Genomic DNA, 19575 nt, shown 5'->3' on the forward strand with positions numbered 1-19575 from the left:
TAAGAATTGTTACAAAATGCAAGAAGCTTTCTCAGTTTTCTTAGATGTCCAAGTTTTCAATGTTTTTTTAACATTAAAAAAAAACACATTAAGAAAGGGTACAGTATCTTTACATAAACTCACATTTAACATTTCTTCTCCCTCACCATGCCACGTACTTGGCATACTTACGAAACAAGTATATGAACCAAACTAGAAATAGGTATGATATCAGTAAACAACATATTGAGTCCTTTTGATAACATTCCAAATATATTCTCAAATAGTGTACCTTCATTAAAAACGGTTACATCACACACAAGCACAAATGAAGTCATGCACCTTGTGGGCTCATTTTTGTATCATATTAAGATACGAACAGCATCTCATTCCTCTGACTCATTATTCATTCAGTATCCAAAAATCACAAATCTCACTCTGGCCAAAAACAGCTCCATAAGAGGCTCTCAAACTCACTGCCTCCCCCTCAGACACACTGAGCCTACATCCAAACATGCAAGTTCTTCTGAAAGAAAATCAGAGACTAGCGAGCGACGACTGTAAAGAGGGTAAGTAAGGAAAAACCTGCATCAGATGAGCGGAAAAGCTGAGAAACATTCTCCTCATAAACTCCAGTCCCAGCATAGCAACACACAACTGGGAAGGAATTCACAGCTACTAGCTTCTCCCTGAAAAAGGAAGAGTTTAGACCCAACATCTAACACTCCAACTTTTAAGACTTCATCTGAGGAACTGGGCCCCAAATCATCTAGCTCTGAAAGCCAATGGGACTCTACACATTACAGGAGTCCCAGAAGGTAAAAAAGAGGCAGAAAGCTTCTTTGAAGAAATAATGGCTGAAAATTTCCCTAACCTGAGAAAAGAAATAGATACCGAGACACAGGGAGTCCATCTGAAGTATTTCAAATAAGATGAGTCTAAACCAAGTCCCATTAAATTAAATTATCAAAAGGTAAAGACGAATACAGAATGTTAAAAGCAGTAAGAGAAAAACCACATGCTAAGTAAAAGAAAACCTCAATAGAATATTCAGCAGATTTTTTCAGCAAAATCTGAAAACTTTTATAGGCCAGAGGAAGTAATATATTCAAATTCGTAAAAGAAAAAAATGCCAACCAAGAATACTCTACCCAGCAAAGTTGTCCTTCAAAATTGAACATGAGATAAAGGGTTTTCGAGGCAAATAAAAGCTCAATGAGTTTAAGGAGAGTTCACTAAGATGGCTGAATAGAAAGACTGAATTCACCTCCTCTCATGGTTTCTATCATTGATAATGGTGCTTCCCTGGTAACTCAGCCATTGTCAAAAAATCCATCTGCCAATTCAGGAGACATGGGTTCAATCCCAGGGTGGGGAAGATCCCCTGGAGAAGAAAAGGGCAACCCACTCCAGTATTCTTGCCTGGAAAATCCCAAGGACAGAGGAACCTGGTTGGCTACAGATCAGGGGGTTGCAGTCAGATACGACTGGGTGATTAAACAACAACAACACTCACTAATAACACTGGATTATATAACTGAAATTTGGTAAGAGAGAATCTAAATGTTCTCACATACACACACACAAAAAAAGATAAACAGATAAAATAGGTGAGGTGACGGATATGTGAATTAACTAGATGGTGGGACTTCTTTCACAATTCACACACAGATCAAGTCACTACAATGTACACTTTAAATATCCTACAATTTTATTTGTCAAGTATGGCTCAGTAAAGTGGGAGGGGGGGTAGTTAAAAAAAATCACACGTCTAATGGAACTTTTAAAATAAACTGACTTGGTAATTTTAAAAATGTCCTGAATGGCTGAGATTTTATATTTGCATATTTTCATTTCTATCTGTGGGTAGCAGGAATTTCTAAAAATACATCAAGAGTAAATGAAGATACTTTCTTGAGAAGAAATAAAAAAGGATGTCTTTCAGAGTTCCCAACATTTAAAGATATAGAGGCTAAAAAAAGTACTTTCCAGAAAATTAAAGAAAGCTAGAACAGTGAACATTTACTTTATAACTATCAAACATTACAAGTGGAGGAAAACGTCATTTAAGGAGCAAAGTACAGTTCATGAGGGAAAGGTTCTTACCAGTGACTGGCAAAATGTAGACAAATTTAAACAAAATTATATAAATGTAGATAAATCTGTTCTCTAACTTCCTCTGAATATCAAAACGAGAAAGCTCCATTATTGAAATTTTCGTGATCTTTTGCAGAACAAAAAATAAAAGTTCTCATAAGTTATGGAAAACTACTTAAGTATATATGATAATACTAAAATACTGATTATATCTGACACATTTACCCTAAAAGAGTTTCACAGTAAATCAAATATATTTTCCACAGTTATGGTAAGCATATCCATGTAGAAATAACAGATATCCTATACTTCATTTTTTTTTTTTTTCATTCAAGCAAGTTTGAAAAGTGCAAGATCTGATTAGGAAAGAGCTTAGAGAGCTTGATTAGGAAAGAATAGGAAATTCAATTCTTTTTCTATATTCTGAAAAGTTAGGAAGAAACACCCCAATAATCCTAAATATGATGGCCAGATAATTATATTTCCCTAAAATCTAAACAGACCAAAGTCTTTCATGGATGCCTGTACTTAAACTAAAAGGTAAACAAGCATTATAAGAACACAGGGAGTCACAAAACAAGAGGCAAACTCACAGATAATAAGATGATTTGCATATTCAAAGAGGACAAGGATAATTTAATTTCAAAGCATAGATTATATTTATAAAAGACTGTATTCACCTGTAGTCAAAAAGTACAAAAGCAAAGAAATCACAGGAAGCACAGACAAGTAACCAAACTCAAAACTGAACAGTGTTAAGTACCAGCTGCTAGAAACCAGTAATGCATTAAAAAGTTACAAGAGAATGGCTGATCCATTCAGTCACAAACCGAGCTCCCCGAAATGCACAAATAGGCTTTGAAAGGTTGCTTGCACATACCGAAGTTTGCAAACTAGCTATTAAAAATTATCTCACTCAACTTCTTATAGTAAAAAAAAAGCTGACACAAAACCCTCCCTTCCAGCCATATGTCTACATTGAAGCTTTTCATTATTACACATTATTGTTTTGTCTACTGCACAGCAGTTATATAACAAGATCCAAACACAATGCAAAGAAGACAGGAAGACTTAGAGGACTTTTTAACACTATAAAATACTTAATTACTTATTCTTAGAAGTTTCATAAAGATATTCCTTCTGAGATCAAGAGCTCAGTTCAGTTCAGTTCAGTTCAGTCGCTCAGTCGTGTCCGACTCTCTGCGACCCCATGAATCACAGCACGCCAGGCCTCCCTGTCCATCACCAACTCCCGGAGTACACTCAAACTCATGTCCACAGAGTCGGTGATGCCATCCAGCCATCTCATTCTCCATCGTCCCCTTCTCCTCCCGCCCCCAACCTTTCCCAGCATCAGAGTCTTTCCCAGTGAGTCAACTCGTCGCATGAGGTGGCCAAAGTATTGCAGTTTCAGCTAGAAAGGCCTAAAATCATGACCAGGGTAAAGGGCCCTCATACTTGGGGTTTGGGGAAGTGGAGTGTGGGGCTGGGAAAAGACTTCAGGAGCCAATGATAGAAAAATATACTATGACGACTCTAAAAATTTGGGAAGTTTCCATTGGCCCTCTCGCTCCGGAGGCTGCTTCTCCCCAACTCTGTTGATAAAATCTAAATTGTCCAATGGCTGCTATCTACAAGATCAACTCTCTGAGAGATATACTTAACCAACTATTCCCCCAAACTAGTTGTACTATGCCTGCACCCATCCTACTAAAGCACTATAAAAAAAATTCTACCATCATTCCCCAAGTCAGAACTTCCTTTCAGAGCCTTCTCAGCTTAGCATTTTCTAATAAGCTTAGTTTTCTTTCAAACTGTGAAAAGTTCCAGAAGCAGGAATTTGCTTTACTTTCTTGATGGGTTCCAAGATAACTTTCATTAGAAACTCAGAAGAAAATAAAAGACAAAAACATTTATTAAGCACCTAACAACATTGCTATGCACTTTTATGCAGTTGATTCTATTTAACCCTCACTATAACCCTTGGAATGAATATTTTTATATTCACTCAACAGATGAGAAATCAGAAAATTAGTTTAAGAAACTTATCAAGTTAGCAAGTGGTAAATACAAGACTTAAACCCAACTATCCCAGGGCAACTCATTCACCAAAAGGCTTAAGTATCCTATAGCTATCTCCCATCAGTAAAGCTGAACATAATGAGTACAATGTTTCAACTGTAAGTTAACAACTACCTCAGTATATGTTTTTCCAAACATTTCTTAATTTTTCTTTCTACTTTTTCACACCATAGTTCAAAATTAGTTTATATTTTAAACAATCAGAAATTATATTTGAAAATAAAATACTTTTTAAAACCTAGGTATTATACATGCAGAATGATTGCTTTCATGAAGGAAGCGTTCTGTGGGGGAAAAAAAAACCTGCCAATACAAAACTGTGCACAGCAGACATTTGCATTAGCTAGGGCTAGAACATAAACTGTAACTCTCATCTCAATAAACACACCGAAAAATTATTTGACAAAAACCCAACATCTGTCCCTGATTTGAAGTCTGCAAATTAGGAATGGAAAGGAAAGCAATCTAATAAAGGGGTCTAGGAAAAAAATCTATAATCAATATCACACTTAATTACAAAAGAAAAGATGCTTTCCCCCTAAGACTAGAAGCAAGACCAGGATATCCACTATCACCAGTTCTATTCAACATTATACTAGAGGGTCCAGCCAGTGAAGTCAAATAAAAAAAAAAAGAAAAGGCATCTGTTTTGGATTGAAAGAAATGAAACTCTCTTTATTCACGGAAGACACGATTGTCCATGTACACAATCCAATGGAATCGACAAAAAGGAAAAAAAAAACTAGAACTGAAAAGTTCACTTAGCAAAGGTTGCAAAATTCAAGGCCAACATACAAAAATAAATTGTATTTTTATATATTAGCAACGAACAAACAGAACTGGAATTTTTTAAAATATCATTTATAAGGCATAAAATACCATTTATTAAAAAATTGAATTTTTAAAAAATACCATTTATAAAAAATTGATTTTTTAAAAAATACCATTTATAAAATATCATTTTAAAATACCTTTTATAAAACACCACACATAAAAGAAAAAAATAGTATACTTAGGGATAAATCTGGCAAAATGTTGGAAAGATGTGTATACTGAAAACTATAAAACACCGCTGAAAGAAATTAAAAATCTAAGAAAATGTTAAAAATCTAAGTAAATGGAGACAGCCTTATTCATGGGTGAAAAGACAACACTGTTAAGATTTCAATTCTGCCCAAATTTATCTATAGATCCTATGCAATTCCCCCAAATTTATCTACAGATTCAACAAAAATCCCAATAACCTTTTTTCAGATAGACATTTATAAATTGCTTCTAAAATTCATTAAGAAACATGAACAAGGTAGTATAGTTGCATCCCTGTGGACTGAATCAGGAGAGTAGCTACAGAGATTTGAAAACTGAAAGTGAAGTATATATAATCATTTACTATAACAAGAGGTTGAAGTAATAGCAGTTAACTAGTGAGAAGTAAACAGAATTCTAAAGAACACAGCAGCAGCCAATACTTCCTAAGGCTCAGACATAGTGGCTAAGCAAGAACCTCTACCAACTCCTCTCAGGAGATTTTAGGGCTGACATTCAGACCTTGGGAGGACACAGGTCTATCTCTCTGAATAGTAGAGAAGGTGCTCTGGTGACATGCCAGCAGAACCTGCTGAAAATCTGCCTGTGGATCTTGCCAGAAATCCAGTCTTTGAAAAAAAAAGCTGTTGACCTGGAAGTGTCCCACCAAGGTAATCTGCTACAAACCATACAAAGGAGAGATACAAAGGGAAGGTGTTAGCCGTGGGCTGATGGCTGCAGTTACCACTGCTCTCTCCACACTTCAGGGAGCCTAGTGCAGGAAAAGCCACACATTCTCAGGAGATGTAGGCTAGGGGAGCTACGTGGGCTGACACTGGAGAAGATGAATATGCTGCTGGAGACCACAAAGCAAGCACACAAGAACCAAGAAGCAAAACTCTCCTGCAATGTCTCTCCAGCATTCTCTATTGACAAAGCTTAACACTGTACAAGCTGGCAAAAGAAAAATATTTAAAGGACCTGATACATTTTCACAGAGCAGGCAAAAAAAAAAAAAGGATAAATCTGGAGCTGAGAGGCAATAAATTGAGAACCAGTACAATAGCCAATATCTTACAGGCCATAAAAGGAAAACAAATTTAGAGGGGTAGCATAACCTGGCTTCATGACTTCTTATAAAGTCACAGTAACCAAAATGAGAGCAGCATCGAGATAGACAGAGTTCAGTGGAACAAATCTGGTAGTCAGAAATAAACCCACATATATATGACAAACTAATTTTTGACAAATAGCAAAAGGACAACCTTTTCAACAAACGATGCTAGCACTGGATATCACTACATAAAAACATGGACCTCCATGCAACTTTTGATCCATATTTTAAAACACAATTCAAAATTCATCATAGAATGAAGCATAAGACCTAAAACCATAAAACATCTAGAAGATAACTTTGTAGAAAATCTTTTTAAGTGTGGATTAGACAAATACACGTTAGATACAAAAAAAAAAATCATCCATATAAAAATATATTGATTGCCTGGGCCTCATCAAAATTAAAAATGTGTGCTCCTCAAAAGACACTGTTAAGAGAATGAAAAGACAAGCCACAATCTAGGAGAAAATGTCTGCAAAGCATAGAATAAAAAATATATAAAGAGTGCTCAAAATTCAGTAATAAGGAATTAAATCAATTAAAATAAAGGGTAAAAGATCTGAACATTTTACCACAGAAAATCTACAAATGGTAAATAAACACATGAATTAATACTCAATATAATTAGTCATTAAAGAAATGCAAATTAAAACCACAAGGAGATACAACCACACAAACACACCAGTTAGAATGGCTAAAATTTAAAAGAATGATCATACCAAATTTTGGTAAGATATAGAAGAACTATACACTGCCAACAAGATCAAAAACAAAAAGAGCTACTTTTTTTTTTTTTTTTTGGTAAAGCTACTTTGGAAAACTATTTGGTAATTTCCTAAAAAGTTATATGCACTCCTACTCTATGACCCAGTCATTCCACACTTAGGTATTTACCAAAGAGAAATGAAAATATGTGTTCATACAAAAACTTGTATAGTAAATGTTCATGGCAGCTTTACTTGTAAGAACCAGTAACTAAAAAAGAACCCAAAATGCCCATCCACAGATGAATGGAAAAACAAACTGTGATATATCCATGTGTGTCACTTATCAATTTATTGCCCCTCAGCTCTGAATGCATCCATCAATATATGCTGTATGACAGACAAGAAAATTCCTTCAGTATGCTCATTCCTTCAATATGCCCCATATTTAGCTCTCTCAGTAGAGGGCACTCAAGAGACACTGAAGTAGGTGCAGATATGAGGACTTCCAATAGAGTACTGTCTTAGCCACCTGCAGAGAAAACAATCCTTCTGTGACCTTGAAGCCTCAGTTCAGTTCAGTTCAGTCGCTCAGTCGTGTCCGACTCTCCGCGACCCCATGAATCACAGCACGCCAGGCCTCCCTGTCCATCACCAACTCCCGGAGTTCACTCAAGCTCATGTCCACAGAGTGGGTGATGCCATCCAGCCATCTCATTCTCCGTCGTCCCCTTCTCCTCCCGCCCCCAACCTTTCCCAGCACCTGGCATAATAAAGTGCCAATGTCCCTTACAGGCTTGGCTCTTACCAGCACCAGCATCTGTACTCCCTCTACAAGCCCTGAGACTGAACATAGTTGCCTGTGGGCCAGATGGATACACACCAAGCTGTCTCTTCTGCAAGCCCCCAAGACAGCCCACCCACTCCAAACATTTCCTGCCCTTGCTGGCACCTGGACTCCCATTACACACCCATTCTGTCAGCTGCTGATCCCCTGCTCTCCTCTTACTCCAATGAGTTGCCTACTGCTTATCCAGCAACTTCAGACCACCTCTGGCCTATACAAACCATGAACTTCTCTGCTATCCAGTGAACTGAACCCCATCTTCTCCAATGACATCTTAACCCCTTCCAAATCTGTCCTCCTTGGGTACTCTCCCAAAGCCCTACAATACTGTATAAAGTTTCCTTATTATCTTATAGTTAACTCTTTAGTCATGGTTAATAATTCTTGATACTAAACTTTCCTTACTTAACTGACTGCATGGTTTCCATCTCCTTACTGGACCCAGATTGCTACACCATTCAAGAGACTAACTAAGTGGTACAAAAAGAAGAGAAATAAGGATGCAACAACATGCATGAATCTCAAAATAATTTTGCTGAGTGAAAAAGCAACTTCTTCCCAAAAGGACAGACTACAGATACCATTTTTTAAAACTTCAGAAAATGTACTAATTTATAGCGACAGAAAGTATATCAGTATTTCCCTGAAAGGGGGGAAGGTCAGGAGGGCGTAAGAGAAGGAATTACAAAGGGACAGGAAGAAATTTTGGAAGGTGATAGATATGTTCATTACTTTAACTGTGGCAATGGATTCACAGATGTATACATATGTCAAAACTTATCACATTGCACAAATGTCAGTCATATATCAATAACTCTGTTCTAAAAAAAAAAAGCCATATTTCCTCATCACCCCCCCAAATATACTATATTGAAGTCTATAAGAAAAATGAAATATACGCCACAGAATTATAAAACACTTAGAAGAGAATGTTTAATTAATGTGGGAATTAATATCCAGATATAGAGAATTAGATTAATATCCAACATGTAAAGAAAATTCCTAAAACAAAAAATGGGCAAAGGATTTGCTTGAATAGACATTTCTCCAGAGAAGATGTACAAATGGCCAATGAGTACATGAAAATATGCTCAATATCACTAGTCATTATGGAAATGAAAAATCAAAACCATAATGAAATACTGCAGCATACTCATTAAGATGGCAATTATTGAAAAACAGAAAATAAGTGTTGGCAAGGATGTAGAGAAATTAGAACCCAGCACACAGCTGGTAAAAATATAAAATGGGGCAGCCAATATTAAAAACACTATGGTGGTTTCTCAAAAATTAAGAACAGTATTACCATCAGTTCAGTTCAGTCGCTCAGCCGTGTCTGACTCTTTGTGACCCCATGAACCTCAGCATGCCAGTCCTCCCTGTCCATCACCAACTCCCGGAGTTTACCCAAACCCATGTCCATTAAGTCGGTGATATCATCCAACCATCTCATCCTCTGTCATCCCCTTCTCCTCCTGCCCTCAATCTTTGCCAGCATCAGGGTCTTTTTAAATGAGTCAGCTCTTCGCATGAGGTGGCCAAAGTATTGGAGTTTCAGCTTCAGCATCAGTCCTTCCAATGAACAGCCAGGACTGATCTCCTTGCAGTCCAAGAGACTCTCAAGAGTCTTCTTCAACACCACAGTTTAAAAGCATCAACTCTTCTGCGCTCAGCTTTCTTTATAGTCCAATTCTCACATCTATACACGAATACTGGAAAAATCACAGCCTTGACTAGACGGACCTTTGTTGACAAAGTAATGTCTCTGCTTTTTAATATGCTTTCTAGGTTGGTCATAACTTTCCTTCCAAGGAGTAAGCCATATGACTCAACAATTCCAGTTCTGGGTTTATATCCAAAAGAATTTAAATGCAGGGTCTCAAAGAGATATCTGTATACCCATGTTCACAGCTGCATTACTCGTGCTAATCAAAAGACAAAAGCAACCCAAGTGTCCACTGACAGAAAAACTGATAAACAGAATACAGTATAACATGCACAATGGAATATTATTTAGGCTTAAATGGAAAGGAAATTCTGACCCTCGCACAACACAGATGAACCTCAAAGACACTACACTAAGTGAAATAAGCTAGTCAGAAAAAGATAAATACTGTATGATTTCACTCATATGAGGAACACAGAGTAGTCAAATTCAGAAACAGAAAGCAGAACGGTGGTTAACAGGGTTGAAGGCAGGGGAATGGGGAGTTGCCACCCAACGGTACTAGCTTTGCAAATGAAAAAAGTTCTGTGGGTGGATGGCAGTGATGAGTGCATTAAGAATGTAAATCTACCCAATGCCGCTGAACTGTACACTTTAAAATGGTTAAAATGCCAAATTTTAAGTTCTATGTGTATTTTATCATGATTTTAAATTTTAAACAAATAATTTTAAGAGAGAAAAGCAGAGATTACTTCTAAACTTGGTTATAGTTTTATTAGTCCCAAAATGGAGATGTTACCATAATAATAAGGTAGAAAGAGCAGATTCAGATAAAAAGGCAATCACATCAACAAGCATTTTTAAACCCCCCCAATCATGGTGTGACATAATAAGAAACATATCCATAGGTCTCTGTCTCTGGTTCCTAATACAGAGCTCTAAAACCCTTATAATTGCTTGAGTGACAGGGGTAGTAGGAGCAATTTTTTTTCCTGATATTTAGTCTTTGACACTAATTTCTGACACAGCACTCCCAAAATTATCTGAGTGATGGGGGTGATAGAAGCATCTTACACAGAACTCCTGAGTCCCTTGGAATTTCTTTTATTTTAATGAGGCTACTCTTGGTGGGCTCCTGGATAGCTTCAGGATGGAGGCTGGTCACAGAAAGACCATGTCATGATTAGAAGCTTGGCACTTTCAGCTTCACCTCCTATCCTCCATGGAGAAGAGAGGGGCTGGATATTGAGTTAATAATCCATCACATCTACATGATGACATCTGCATTAAAAAAATCCATAAACTATAGGCTTGGAGAGCTTCCAAACAGGTGAACACATCCATGTACTGGGAGGGGGCACACCCATCCCAGACCTAGTCCTGTGTACTTCATCATCTGGCTATTCATCTTTATCTTTTACTATATCCTTTAAAATAAACTAGCAAACATGTTTCCCTGAGTCCTGTGAACCGTGACAGCAACTATCAAACTTGAGGAGACTGCAGGAGTCTCGCACCCCCCCGATTTATAGTCAAGTCAAACGAAAGTGCAGGTAACCTGGGCACCCACTACTCACAACTGATACTTGAAGTAAGGGTAGTCTTGTGGGACTGAGCCCTTAATCTGTGGAGTCTGTGCTAACTCTCAGTTGGTGTTCTTACAGAATTATAGAATTTCTTGGTGTGGAAAACCCACATGTCTGGTATCAGAAGTGTAGTGACAAACTAAAACTAAACTAAGTGTAGTGTAGAAAACTAAATGAGTTTTCTCTTAAAGGGCCAGATATTACAAGCCACTAGGGACACAAAGATAAACAGTCCCAAAATTAAGGGGATTCTGTTATAATCATATTTATACATAGGCAAGAAAGTATTTGTCAGATGGCATTATTAAGGGCATGGTTTCAAACTAACTCTGATACCACCCAGAACCAACTGCAATGATCAGTTTTCAATTGATTGTAGCAAAATATCTGATTTCTTCATACTAGAAAATTTGAATCCAATTCCCCAACACTCACACTGAAAATGATCACTCCTGAAACATCATTTATGAGAGAATATACTGAAATATGTAAAAGAATCCTGCAGATACGTGACATATTTAACATCATGGCCATATTTGCATAGTAATCTAAATCACCTCATCTTCCAGATGGCAATTCTTGTTTTTAGGTGTTGCCTTCTAAGCCCTATCATTCAATTTACTGATTACCAAAGCTAAGAATTTTAGGTTTATGAGAGAACAGATATCAAAAACAGACAATTCACCAAAATATATTTTTAAAAAGAAGGAGGAATAAAGATAAATCCATTTCAAAAAAACTTATGAGAAATATTGACTCTCACTCATAGACAAAGAAATAGACTAAAATAAGAGATCCTTTTCATCCACTGAGAAATTTTAAAAGTTCAATAACACCCAGTGTAGAGAAAATGTGAGCCGGCGGCGCAGGCGCAGACGCGGGAGACGCCCGGCTCCGGCGGCGCAGACGCGGGAGACGCCCGGCTCCGGCGGCGCAGACGCGGGAGACGCCCGGCTCCGGCGGCGCAGACGCGGGAGACGCCCGGCTCCGGCGGCGCAGACGCGGGAGACGCCCGGCTCCGGCGGCGCAGACGCGGGAGACGCCCGGCTCCGGCGGCGCAGACGCGGGAGACGCCCGGCTCCGGCGGCGCAGACGCGGGAGACGCCCGGCTCCGGCGGCGCAGACGCGGGAGACGCCCGGCTCCGGCGGCGCAGACGCGGGAGACGCCCGGCTCCGGCGGCGCAGACGCGGGAGACGCCCGGCTCCGGCGGCGCAGACGCGGGAGACGCCCGGCTCCGGCGGCGCAGACGCGGGAGACGCCCGGCTCCGGCGGCGCAGACGCGGGAGACGCCCGGCTCCGGCGCAACCAACCACGTGCAGAATCGGGGCTGAGAGGAGCTGCCCCGCGCCCAGGGTTAGGGCGGTGGCCGAGAGGAGCTGTACCACGTCCAGGAGGCGGTGGCTGCTTGGGCACTGGAGGGCCGAGAGGAGCTGATCTACATTCAAAGCAGGAGGCGCGGCCTTGAGGAGATACCCCTCCTCCAAGGTAAGGTACAGCGGCTGCGCCTTGCTGGAGCAGCTGGGAAGAGATACTCCACGGCCAAGTGGAATATAAGAATCCAGTGTTCTGGGGAGGAAGGAACAAGATGGCAGAGGGATAAGATGGAAAGACCACTTTCTCCCCCACAAATTCATCAAAAGATCATTTGAACGCAGAGTAAAGTCCACAAAACAACTTCTGAATACTGGCAGAGGACATCAGGCTCCCAGAAAAGCAGCCCATTGTCTTCTAAAGGAGAGAGAAGAAATCCAGCTCCACCCACCAGAACACCGACACATGCTTCCCTAACCAGGGAACCCGGACAAGTCACCCGTCCAACCCCACACACAGCGAAGAAACTACGTAATAAAGAGAACTCCACAAACTGCAAGGAGAGGGAAAGGCCACCCCAAGCAAAGCAATATGAGCAAGATGAAGAGGCAGAGAAATACCCAGCAAGTAAAGGAACAAGATAAATGCCCACCAACACAAACAAAAGAAGAAGATATAGGGAATTTACCTGATAAAGGATTTCAAATTTTGATGGTGAAAATGATTCAAAATCTTGAAAGCAAAATGGAGTTACAGATAAATAACCTGGAGAAAAGGATTGAGAAGATGGAAGAAAGATTTAATAAGGACTTAGAAGAAATAAAAAAGAGTCAATATACAATGAATAATGCAATAGATGAGATCAGAAACACTCTGGAGGGAACAAACAGTAGAATAACAGAGGCAGAAGACAGGATAAGCGAACTAGAAGATAGAATTGTAGAAATAAATGAAACAGAGAGGAAAAAAGAAAAACAAATTAAAAGAAATGAGGACAATATTAGAGTCCTCTGGGACAATGTTAAACGCTCCAACATTCGAATCATAGGAGTCCCAGAAGAAGAAGACAAAAAGAAAGACCATGAGAGAATACTTGAGGAGATAATAGTTGAAAACTTCCCTAAAATGGGGAAAGAAATAATCACCCAAGTCCAAGAAACCCAGAGAGTCCCCAACAGGATAAACCCAAGGCGAAATACTCCAAGACACATATTAATCAAATTAACAAAGATCAAACACAAAGAACAAATATTAAAAGCAGCAAGGGAAAAGCAGCAAATAACACACAAGGGGATTCCCATAAGGATAACAGCTGATCTTTCAACAGAAACTCTTCAGGCCAGAAGGGAGTGGCAAGACATACTTAAAGTGATGAAAGAAAATACCCTACAGCCCAGATTACTATACCCAGCAAGGATCTCATTCAAATATGAAGGAGAAATCAAAAGCTTTACAGACAAGCAAAAGCTGAGGGAATTCAGCATCACCAAACCAGCTCTCCAACAAATGCTAAAGGATCTTCTATAGACAGGATACACAGAAAGAGTGTATAAACTTGAACCCAAAGCAATAAAGAAAATGGCTACGGGATCGTACTTATCAATAATTACCTTAAACGTAAATGGGTTGAAATTTTCAAAAAGGCTAGGAAACAATTCTCATAGCCATCAATAGTTCAGTGTTGAGTTCATGAATAGTTTTTAAAGTTTGGGACAAACTGTAGTATTTGCTATTTGAAGTACTATTTGTAATTGGCATATTACGATGTAACATTGGTCTTCATTTCCATCTTAAAACGCCTAAAAATGCCTAACAGGTTTTTAGATTTGTGAATTTTAGTTGAAATGTATTTTACAATGTTACTAAACCTGCAGAAATATTGAAATATTTCAGAGAACTTATTCACTGTACATTTAATTTATTTTATTTATAAAAGTTATGAACTGTAGAAAGTATTACTTGTTGGGTCAAATGCTTGTTGCTTCAAATGCTTGTTGCATTTGAAGTGCTAGTTACAAGAAAATCAAATACCTTCAATGTATAAATGCTATTAAGTTTTTAAAGGACTCTGGAGTATAAGTAAGTTTGTTTAAAGAAATTTAGTCTGTTCAACTTGAAAAAAATAAATAAAATTGGAAAAAAAAAAAAAAGAAAATGTGAGGGAAAGTTTGTAAATTGATACAAACTTTCTGAAGGGATTTGTTTCTGTGAATCAATCTCAAATGATTAAATCATTTGAGCCAACAATTCTCTCTCAAGGAGTTAATGCTAAGGAAAAATTAGACAAAATCCTTCTGTATACTAACACACATGCTATGTATAATACTTAGGCCAAATGTTACGGATATCTGTATTTTTAAAAAGCTTCTCAGGGAAATCTTATGATCATCTGGTTTTGGATCCATGACCCAGTGAATGAATGCATGTATTGAAAGAACTAACACCTAATCAGAAACTTTTGTAAGCCTGGCACTACAGTGAAAAATACATTATCATATTTAACCAAAAGAACAAGAAGTGATTTTTTAAAGTTCCATATTCCTAAAATACTGACAGTAAAAAACCTTAAAAGGAATTTTCACTGTTGTATTCATTACCTTCAGAGAAGGCAATGGCAAGCCACTCCAGTACTCTTGCCTGGAAAATGCCATGGATGGAGGAGCCTGGTAGGCTGCAGTCCATGGGGTCGCTAAGGGTCGGACACGACTGAGCGACTTCACTTTCACTTTTCACTTTCACACATTGGAGAAGGAAATGGCAACCCACTCCAATGTTCTTGCTAGGAGAATCCCAGGGATGGGGGAGCCTGGTGGGCTGCCGTCTATGGGGTCGCACAGAGTCGGACACGACTGAAGCGACTTAGCAGCAGCAGCAGCAGTATTCATTACCTTATTTAACAGAATTGATGCTTTTCGTTGCCTGGAAGGACAAGTTTCAGTTACCATTTCAAATTTTTTCCATTAATTTATATTATAAATGGGAACTATTCTCAAAATTAGATTAAAATAACATTTAAAAATACAAAATAACAATTAAAAATTAGTGGAGTATCCATGATAAAACTGAAAAAATAAATTTCACAGTACAAATATTAAACTAAAAAATCCTAAGAATCTTATCTTAAAAACTATGATTATCTGGATCATCAAAATCTTTGAGAAAATGTCTATATCAGCTATATCTACAATGAGGAAGTGTTCTATATATTTTTTTTTCAATATGGTACTGAATATACATACCACTAGCTTTAGTGGCCACAGAGAACCTGAAATATGGCTAGTGAAACTGAAAAATTAAATTTAAAATTTTCAAACTGTAAACAGACACATATGGCTGTTGGCTACCATATTAGACAGCACTTGTTTATATAATCTCTGGTTCCTGGCAATTAACAGCTCGAATAACCCTCTGTTTCCTGTTCCTCTGTTCCTTCCCGGACATTCTCTGAAATCCCTCTGCTAATAAACTAGCAGTTACTTATCACTCATTATGTACTGACTACCAATAGCAAACCACTTCAGTATACTTGCCTTGAGAACCCCATGAACAGTATCAAAGGGCAAAATGATAGGATACTGAATGAGGATTCCCCAGGTCGGTAGGTGCCCAGTATGCTACTGGAGATCAGTGGAGAAATAACTCTAGAAGGAATAAAGGGATGGAGCAAAAGCAAAACCAATACCCAGTTGTGGATGTGACCGGTGATAGAAGCAAGGTCCGGTGCTGTAAAGAGCAATATTGCATAGGAACCTGGAATGTTAGGTTCATGAATCAAGGCAAATTGGAAGTGGTCAAACAGGAGATGGCAAGAGTGAACAAAGACATTCTAGGAATCAGTGAATTAAAATGGACTGGAATGGGTGAATTTAACTCAGATGACCATTATATCTACTACTGTGGGCAGGAATCCCTTAGAAGAAATGGAGTAGCCATCATGGTCAACAAAAGAGTCCGAAATGCAGTACTTGGAGGCAATCTTAAAAACGAAAGAATGATTTCTGTTCGTTTCCAAGGCAAACCATTCAATATTACAGTAATCCAGGCCTATGCCCCAACCAATAACGCTGAAGAAGCCGAAGTTGAACGGTGCTATGAAGACCTACAAGACCTTTTAGAACTAACACCCAAAAAAGATGTCCTTTTCATTACAGGGGACTGGAATGCAAAAGTAGGAAGTCAAGAAACACCTGGAGTAACAGGCAAATTTGGCCTTGGAGCACGGAATGAAGCAGGGCAAAAGCTAATAGACTTTTGTCAAGAGAACGCACTGGTCATAGCAAACACCCTCTTCCAACAACACAAGAGAAGACTCCACACACGGACATCACCAGATGGTCAACGCTGAAATCAGATTGATTATGTTCTTTGCAGCCAAAGATGGAGAAGCTCTATACAGTTAGCAAAAACAAGACCAGGAGCTGACTGTGGCTCAGATCATGAACTCCTTATTGCCAAATTCAGACTTAAATTGAAGAAAGCAGGGAAAACCACTAGACCATTCAGATATGACCTAAATCAAATCCCTTATGATTATACAGGGGAAGTGAGAAATAGATTTAAGGGACTAGATCTGATAGACAGAGTGCCTGATGAACTCTGGACGGAGGTTCGTGACATTGTACAGGAGACAGGGACCAAGACCATCCCCATGGAGAAGAAATGCAAAAAAGCAAAATGGCTGTCTGAGGAGGCCTTACAAATAGCTGGGAAAAGAAGAGAAGCGAAAAGCAAAGGAGAAAAGGAAAGATATAAGCATCTGAATGCAGAATTCCAAAGAATAGCAAGGAGAGATAAGAAAGCCTTCCTCAGTGATCAATGCAAAGAAATAGAGGAAAACAACAGAATAGGAAAAACAAGAGATCTCTTCAATAAAATTAGAGATTCCAAGGAAACATTTCATGCAAAGATGGGCTCGATAAAGGACAGAAATGGTATGGACCTAACAGAAGCAGAAGATATTAACAAGAGGTGGCAAGAATACACAGAAGAACTGTACAAAAAAGATCTTCACGACCAAGATAGTCACGATAAAGTGATCACTGACCTAGAGCCAGACATCTTGGAATGTGAAGTCAAGTGGGCCTTAGAAAGCATCACTACGAACAGAGTAGTGGAGGTGATGGAATTCCAGTTGAGCTATTTCAAATCTTGAAAGATGATGCTGTGAAAGTGCTGCACTCAATATGCCAGCAAATTCTGAAAAGTCAGCAGTGGCCACAGGACTGGAAAAGGTCAGTCTTCATTCCAATCCCAAAGAAAGGCAATGCCAAAGAATGCTCAAACTACCACACAATTGCACTCATCTCACATGCTAGTAAAGTCATGCTCAAAATTCTTCAAGCCAGGCTTCAGCAATATGTGAATCGTGAACTCCCAGATGTTCAAGTAGGGTTTAGAAAAGGCAGAGGCACCAGAGATCAAATTGCCAACATCCGCTGGATCACGGGGAAAGCAAGAGAGTTCCAGAAAACCATCTATTTCTGCTTCATTGACTATGCCAAAGCCTTTGACTGTGAGGATCACAATAAACTGTGGAACATTCTGAAAGAGATGGGAATACCAGACAACCTGACCTGCCTCTTGAGAAACCTGTATGCAGGTCAGGAAGCAACAGTTAGAACAGGACATGGAACAACAGACTGGTTCCAAATAGGAAAAGGAGTACGTCAAGATTGTATATTATCACCCTGCTTATTTAATTTCTATGCAGAGTACATCATGAGGAACGCTGGGCTGGAAGAAGCACAAGCTGGAATCAAGATTGCCGGGAGAAATATCAATAACCTCAGATATGCAGATGACACCACCCTTATGGAAGAAAGTGAGGAGGAACTCAAAAGCCTCTTGATGAAAGTGAAAGAGGAGAGTGAAAAGGTTGGCTTGAAGCTCAACATTCAGAAAACTAAGATCATGGCATCTGGTCCCATCACTTCATGGCAAATAGAAGGGGAAACAGTGGAAACAGTGTCAGACTTTATTTTTTTGGGCTCCAAAATCACTGCAGATGCTGACTGCAGCCATGAAATTAAAAGACGCTTACTCCTTGGAAGGAAAGTTATGACCAACCTAGATAGCATGTTAAAAAGCAGAGACATTACTTTGCCAACCAAGGTCCGTCTAGTCAAGGCTATGGTTTTTCCTGTGGTCATGTATGGATGTGAGAGTTGGACTGTGAAGAAAGCTGATCGCCGAAGAATTGATGCCTTTGAACTGTGGTGTTGGAAAAGACTCTTGAGAGCCCCTTGGACTGCAAGGAGATCCAACCAGTCCATTCTAAAGGAGATCAATCCTGGGTGTTCATTGGAAGGACTGATGCTAAAGCTGAAACTGCAATACATTGGCCACCTCATGTGACGAGTTGACTCACTGGAAAAGACTCTGATGCTGGGAAAGGTTGGGGGCGGGAGGAGAAGGGGACAACAGAGAATGAGATGGCTGGATGGCATTCCCGACTCTATGGACATGAGTTTGAGTGAACTCCGGAAGTTGGTGATGGACAGGGAGGCCTGGCATGCTGTGATTTATGGGGTCGCAGAGAGTCGGACACGACTGAGCAACTGAACTAACTAACTGAACTAACAACCTCTTACAGGACAAATAATGTGCAGAAAACACATAATCCTCTTATAGCACTCACAGCCTGGACCTTTCAAACAATCCCACCTCTGGCAGTATCTTAGCCTTAACTTATTTTATTCTTCTTGTTCTTGTTAAAATGGTTTAATCTAGTATTTACTATATCTCTTACTAATATGTATAATTTGGTTTTAATTAGCACAAGCATTGATAACAGGATTAATCTCATATTTATTCTTTCATAAGCATAATCACTATGTGGTAAATTTCAAAACTCTCCCTCTCAGGGAAGATTGTTTTAGTTGACATAACATTAAACTATTAATATCATAATATTTGATGCTTTCAAACTGTTGTGTTAGAAGACTCTTGAGAGTCCCGTGGACAGCAAGTAGATCAACCAGTCAATCCCAAAGGAAATTAACTCTGAATATTCATTGGAAGGACTGATGCTAAAATTCCAATACTCTGGCCACCAGATGCAAACAGCCAACTCATTGGAAAAGACCCTGATGCTGGGAAAGGCAGAAGTCAGAAGGAGAAGGGGATGACAGAGGATAGCAATGAGTAAGACACGACTGAG

The 19575-nt window shown here is 39.1% G+C and overlaps 1 protein-coding gene and 1 pseudogene across 15 annotated transcripts in view; one reads left to right on the forward strand and one right to left on the reverse strand.

Annotated features, from left to right (window-relative positions):
- The window catches only part of FUT8 (fucosyltransferase 8), a 452301-nt gene that overhangs the window by 239196 nt on the left and 193530 nt on the right, over nt 1-19575 (reverse strand). Inside the window, exon 1 of one of the 15 annotated variants that reach the window (XM_088839529.1) lies at nt 13105-13128. The exons of the other annotated variants lie outside the window; for them this stretch is intronic. The gene's annotated coding sequence lies outside the window, so the exon portion shown is untranslated. Of the gene's footprint in view, nt 1-13104; nt 13129-19575 lie in introns of those variants that run through there. 15 annotated transcript variants of the gene reach the window in all.
- The window catches only part of LOC148776414 (UDP-GalNAc:beta-1,3-N-acetylgalactosaminyltransferase 1-like), a 79976-nt pseudogene that overhangs the window by 31049 nt on the left and 29352 nt on the right, over nt 1-19575 (forward strand).

This window comes from Moschus berezovskii, chromosome 9, assembly GCF_049115385.1.
Source record: "Moschus berezovskii isolate FMDL1 chromosome 9, NW_MosBer_1.0, whole genome shotgun sequence".
Lineage (NCBI taxonomy): Eukaryota > Metazoa > Chordata > Mammalia > Artiodactyla > Moschidae > Moschus > Moschus berezovskii.